Genomic DNA, 7,341 nt, shown 5'->3' on the forward strand with positions numbered 1-7,341 from the left:
TAGAAGAGTTGATGCATTTGAGTTATGGTGTTGAAGAATGTTAACAGTGCCATGGACTGTCAAAAACATACAAAACCAAGGCAACCAGGATTCTCCTTAGAAGCAAAGATGGTGAGACTTTGTCTCATACTTTGGGCAGATTATCATGAGGGAACTGTCCGGGTTAGTGCAAAAGAGGGAGACCCCCAATAAAATGGATTAGCACACTGGCAGTGTTAAGGACTCAAGCATAACAATTGTGATGTTGGTGCAGGACTGGGCAGTGTTTCATTCTGTTGTGGATTAGGTTGCTATGAATCGGAACTGACTTGATAACACCTATCAACAATAACAACAACATGTCCTCTTTGGAGTCCTGGCTGTGGTGGGGCAGCATTAACAAGGTCAGCAGCTGAAACCCACGAGCCAATCATTGGAAACTGTAAACAAGGTTGCTTTGTGTCACAATCAACTTGACATTCTTCAACAATAACAATGTGTTCTCTTTGGTTAAATATCTGTTCAAATCTCCTACTCAACTTTTTATTAGATTGTTTTCTTTCTGAGAATTCTTTATGTATTCTGGACACAAATCTCTTATCATATGTTCTGCAAATATTTTTGTCAGTTTATGGTTTATCTTTTCATTTAGTTAACTGTTGCCTTCAAACAGAAAAATTTAAATTGTGATTAAGTTAAACTTAGCAACACTTTAGTTTCATTTTTTGTGTCATTTCTAAGAAATTGTTTGTCTAACAGAAGATCACAATGATATTCTTCTTTTTCCTTTTCTTCTAGAAGTTTTATATATTTAGGTCTCACATTCAGGCCTATGATCCAATTTAAGTTCATTTTACTTTATCTGGTAAAGTAAAGGCAGAGTATCTTTTTCTTGTTTTAACATATGGATGTAAATTCTTCCAGTATCGTGTTTTGAAAATACTGTTTTTCCAGTTAATTCAAACCTTGTCACATTTGTTAAAAATCAATTGTACAAAATGACAAATGTAACTAATGTCACTGACGAAGATGTTATGTAAAAGTTATGCAAAAGTTAAAAGGCAAATATTATCTTAAATATATGTATATTTGCTATAATAAAAATAGTTAATGTCTCAAAGTTGGAATGAAAAAGAAAATTGATCATACATGAGATCTTTTTCTGGATGTCACTTTGATGATCATTCACCAGAGAAAGACAACATGGTCATAAGAGAGTCAATGAAAAGGAAGAAAACCCTCAGTGAGATGAACTGACGCATTAACCACGGCAGTGGCCTCAAACCTATCAATGATGGTGAGAATGACTCAGGACTGGCAACATTGTACCCTATTACATACGGTTGCCAGGAGTTGAAGCTGACTCAGTGGTAACTAGCAATACTTCCGGATGCTTTGTTCTGATCCACTAGGCTATCAACCAAAACCAAACTCACTGCTTTGGGGTCAATTGTGACTCACAGAGACTCTATAAGACACAGTAGAATTGCCCCATAGGGTTTCCATGATTGTAAATCTTTACAAAAGCAGACTGTCTCATCTTTCTCCTACAGAGTGTCTGGTAGGTTCAAATCACCAACTTTTTGGTTAGCAGTCCCACCACACTGCACCTGCTGCACCTTAATGAACAATGTCTCTATCCTTATTTCAATACCTTATTTCAATACTGTCTTCATTACTGTAGCTTTAGAGTACATAGTATGAGTCTTCCAACATGGTGCTTCTTTTTCAAAATTGTTTTTGGTTATTCTAGAACTTCTGGATTTTCACATAAATTTTGGGATTGTTGTTGTTGCTGTTGTCAGGTGCCATCGAGTCAGAACCGACTCATAGCAACCACATGCACAGCAGAACGAAACAATGTCCGATCCTGGGCCAACCTCACTACCGCCGCCACACTTGACGCCATCAATGATGTCACCTGGCTTATCCATCTCGTTGGGGGTCTTCCTCTTTTTCTCTGACCCTCCACCTTACCCAGCATGACATCCTTCTCCAGCAACTGTTCTCGCTGGACAATGTGTCCAAAGTATGAGAGATGAAGCTTAGCCATCTTGACCTCCAAGGAGCACTCTGGCTGCACTTCTTCCAAAACAGATCTATTGGTTCTTTTGGCAGTCCATGGCACTTTCAGTATTCTCCTCCAACACCACAACGCAAAAGCATCAATTCTTCTACGATCTTCCTTATTCATTGTCCAGCTTTAGCATCCATATGAGGTTATTGAAAATTTTGGGATTAGAGTTATCATTATCTATAAAACAGATTATTAGGATTTCATCTACAGAACTATCCATATCTGCAGATTCATTATTGATCAGTTTGAGAAACATAACCATCTTAACAATATTGATTCTTTCAATCCATAAGTGCAGTCTATCTCTCCTTTATAGAGTTCTTTTTCTCATCAGTTTTAGAGTTGTTATTATGAAGACTTCCATGCATTTTGTTAATTTCATTGCAAAACCCTTAAATACATTGAACACTTGTGACACATAGTGGTGATGGTGCTAGTATGTGCCCTGGAGTTGGTTCCAACTCATAGCAACCCTGTAGAGGGTTTCTGAGGCATAGCAACTGGTGGATTTGAACTGCTGACCTTGCCATTAGTGATCCAACTCGTAACCCACTATGCTACCAGAGCTCCTTGTGATACATAGTACCGGGAAACAAAGTAGACTCAGTTCCTGTCCTAATAAAACATTCAATTTACTGGGGGAGACTGATAAGAAAATGAACAATTAGGCCATGATAAGTCCCAGTAATTCACAAGCTCCAGCTAGTCCTCAAATGTGTACTGAGCTACAGTTTGTTAACTACCTGAAGATATAATTGCTTAAGATAAATCTGTTCTCAGTGATTCAATGTCCAGGAAAGTGGAAATACAGTTGATCCTTGAATAACATGGATTTGAGCTGCACAGGTACACTTAATCACCATCTTTTTGAAGAAACCACCATGTAATCATTTCCACATAAGCACTTCCTCTCTACAGTAAATTGTGTTTCACAGTAAAAAGTGATCTCTTTTGGTTCTCAGATAGTTTTGTTTTTAGAGCAATATGGTAAACATTGAATAACACACCATGGGACCCACATGAAGTGCCAGTAATGATGCTGGGAGTGCTCCTAAGCTGAGAAAAGGCGTAACATTACAAGAAAATGTTGAATTGCTTGATAAATATTATACTTAAGGTTGCTCAAAATTTCAAGATCAGTGAATCCAGTGAAAAGATCATTGTGAAAAAAGAAATTCGTGAAGCTGATACTGTAACTATGCCAACAGGAGTACTTTATGCAAAACCCCTGTCTTAGGCTCTGTTGTTGTTAAGTGCCGTCGAGTCGGTTCCGACCCAGAGCGACCCTGTACAGGGTTTCTGAGGGTGTAAATCTTTACGGGAGTAGAAAGCCTCATCTTTCTCCCACAGAGCAGCTGGTAGTTTTGAACCGCTGACCTTAAGGTTCGCAGCCCGATTCGTAACCACTACGCTACCTTAGGCTCTAGAGAAGCAAAACTAACGAAACTTAAATATATGTGTGTATCAAGGAAATGGCTCACGTTGTTGAGGTTGCTCACAAGTTCTAAATCTATGGGTCAGATGGCAGGCTGCAGGCTTATCTTAACTTGCACAGCTGCAGGGGCTGATGACCCCAAGATTGGCAGGTCAAATCGCAGGCTTCTGGCTGCAAAGGTAAAGGTTGTCAGGTGAGATGGCAGGTTGCTGATGACTTTGAGGATCAGCAGGCAATATGGCAGGTCTCTGGCTCAATTCCAGAGGTCAGATGACGAGCCAGATGCAGGATCCATACCCAACAAAAAGCAAACAAGCTTTACCAAAGCATCCACATATATTGGAAGCAGGCTACACCCCACAAGGAAACTCCCTTTTAATTGATTGACTGCGCATGGCAGATCTCTTCAAGGAAGTGATTTCATTGGATCTCATCATGAGGGATGACTGCATCTTGCTCCAGCCAAGATGACACACATTAACTATCACAATACCTGTTTATTTTGTATTGAAAATGTAGTTTTTATGTAGGTGCAGTATATAACATATAAAATATGTGTTGACAGAATATACGTGTTAATTTGGCAGCTCTCCTTCTCTTCCTCATCTCTCTAGACTCTCTCATTGGGGAAAAATAAAATCAAGAAGTACATTAAGACATATCATGTTCATATTGTGGGCACCTTCTTCTACAGGTTAGCGTTCTACCAGGAGGTCACTTCTGATCTGGAAATGTCCAGAGGATTATTGTCCTTGCGAGGGCCCGTTTTCATGTTTTTCCATGAATACTCACATATTCTTTTTTCCTCCGGAGCCTGCTGAAAATGACCCAAATGATATTTATATTTAATCCATAGAAATTCCTTCCTTTTTGCTTTAAGTAAAAACTTATTAGACAGAACAGGGTGTGGGTATGAGCATCTTTTCTTCAAAAATTGTTATCATCCTGTTTATTGTATTTGGGTGACCTTTCTTTTTTTTTCTTTTTGCTAATTCCCGGAGTGAGTAAAGACTTTATGATCGCTCTTCTTCTTTTACTACTTCCTGAAGTGAGTAGGGACTGTACGATCTCTCTTCTACTTTGTACTATTTCCTGAAATGGAAATGCACGCCTTAGAAATTTGAACTAGCCAACCAGGTAAGGGAAAAGATTGTGCAGTCGAAGCCCTAGCCAATGGGGTGAGACACAGCCTTAAGACTTGCGTCAGGTGTCCTCTCTGGCCGGTTCCTGTACAGCTATGCGCCTGCACCCTTCTGCATGAGTAAATTTTTTTTGCCAGGGTAATTTAGTCTCACCAAGTGTTTTTTTTTGTGCGACATCGGGATTCATTTCTAACAAGGGGGAAAAATAAGGGAAAGAACTAAAATAGCAAAATGTAACAAGACTAGTGGGTTCACCCCTCAATCCGTGATCTCCATTTGGGAGCTAATTTGACTCAAGGATCCTCTCAATGTTACAAGGAGGAGGAGGAAGAGCAAACAAAGCCTTCTTTCAGGCGGCAGGTCCTGCCCGCCCATGGCTGGGATCGCTGCCTTCGATCACTCTCACTGTGTGTGTCACATTGTCATGCTTTCTCTGAGAAGAATTCCGCTGTGTAAGCATGAGTCAGAATTTTGCAGAATTTTGGCAAAGGTCTGAGGTGGGAAGGAACACCGTGTTGCCTGTGTGTCACCGGTGGGGAGGCGCGGACTCATGGCTCTGCTGGCGACTCTCAAGGTCCCTGGAACTGTGCTCAAGGACAGCCTTCTAGCGACCCACAAGATGTAGCCCCCAAGTGACTTGGTTCAGGTCCTTGCTCTGTCCCAACTGCAGCATACCGGCTGGGACAAGCTCTATTTCTTATCACGAGCGTGACAGTACTGACCTCATTATACCACAGGCATGATAAAAGTTGCCCAACAAGGAATGAAGAAACACATAGGTTACAATTTCTATAGAATGAAAATTAGCCTGTAAAGGAGGTAAGATATACAGACTGTGAAGCCAATCTGAGGATGCGGTATGGTGGATTAGTTTCACAAGCACGCCTCTTCTTTCTCTTTGGCTAAGTTTATCTGATTTAACACAAAGTCTTTGTGCTTCAGTAGTTTTAGAAGTTTGCTTTCTGTTTTTACTTTACATAAGATACATTTGAAGGGTGAAGAAACACCACTGACAATCCCAGCATCTCTCTGGAAAAAGTCATTTCAATCTTCTGTCTCATCAAAGTGAACTACCAGGTAGGTATTTTGATTCCATCTCCTTTAATTTTTTTCCATCTCATTGTGGTGATATAACAAACCAAGTACATGATTTTAAAAAATGTAGATTCATAATAAATAATAAAGCCATTTCATGTTGGTATGACAATGAAATTTTATACAGCATTAAAAAACAAACATGTTTCCTTTTTAATGAGCTCATAGTGTGTCCCCTGTGGTGAGCAAGGCAGGTATCATCCCCATTTTTCAGATGAGGAAGCGGAGACTCTGAGATGTTGCATGAGTTAGTCAAAGCAACGCAAGGCTAAAGTGACTGACTGAAGTCTTCGATATCTTTTCTTTTTTCACTCCATGCTAAAGACTGGTTATATTAAAACAAAGGACCTGAATAAATCACTGCATGATCATCCCATAAATAGGCTCAATTTAAATTTAATGTTTAGCTTTGATGTTTCTTTTTAATAAGATTGTGATAGTGGCCATGAAACCAACCATATCCCTATTGAAAATCACACTCAGAACAAAAATGAACAGTATTCTCACAGAAGCTTCTGAAAATATTTAATGCCGTTGATAGTGTGATTTCAATTATCCATAGAAAGCAATTAAGCACCAGGGGCCAAAAAGGAACCTGAAGTAGAAGTTGTTTAGATTTTAAATGACAAGTTAACTTAGCTCAGCATATATGTTTTTTATAATTTTTTACAATTCCAGATTTGCTTGGAATATTTTTGCAATTAGCTCAAGACCTTTAAGGTACTAAATAACCTTGATATTGTCTGGAAAATTGTTTGGATAATAATATCCTATCTACCATGTGGAGTCCCTGAATGGTGCAAATGTTAAATAGTTGACTGCCAACCTAAAGGTTGGAGGTTCAACTTTACCAGAAGAAAGTTCTGGTAATCAACTGCAAAAAAATCAGTCATTGAAAATCCTATGGAGCACAGTTCTACTCTGACACACATGGCGTCATCTTGAGTTGGAGTCAATTTGACAGCAACTAAGGAGCTCTGGTAGCGTAGTGGTTACGAATTGGGCTACGAACCGCAAGGTCAGCAGTTTGAAACTACCAGCTGCTCTGCGGGAGAAAGATGAGGCTTTCTGCTCCCTTAAAGATTTACAGCCTCGGAAACCCTGACAGGGTCGCTATGGGTCGGAACCGACTTGATGGAACGTAACAACAATAGCCGCTACTCATTCTATTTCCTGAAGTCCTGGTGTAGCGCTGCAGCATAAAGCACTGGATTCCAAAGTCAGTTTGAACCGGAAGGTTGGTGGTTCAAAACCAGCAGGCTATCCTCGGAAACCCTAGAGAGGGTGTCTATAAGTCAGAACCAACTTGGTGGCACTTGACAAAAACAAGAAGTAAGAAAGACAGATCTATTAAGCCTATCATTTGTATATCAATGGTACTGTGAGAAGAGGCTCAACAGGGTGAGCTAAGGTCAGACAAGCAGGAACACCATAAGTCTACCTGAAAGCATCAAAAAAGAAATCATATGGATGAGGGGATTTGCCAGACACAGACAGGGAAGAGCACTCTAAATTGAAGGAACAGTGTATGCAAAATTAGAAAAACCGGAAAAAAATATATGCTTGCGAAGCAGCATAACAAAATCTGTGTTATGTTAATAAGTGTGTGTGTG

This window comes from Chrysochloris asiatica, unplaced genomic scaffold (genome assembly GCF_000296735.1).
Source record: "Chrysochloris asiatica unplaced genomic scaffold, ChrAsi1.0 scaffold00010, whole genome shotgun sequence".
Taxonomy (NCBI): domain Eukaryota; kingdom Metazoa; phylum Chordata; class Mammalia; order Afrosoricida; family Chrysochloridae; genus Chrysochloris; species Chrysochloris asiatica.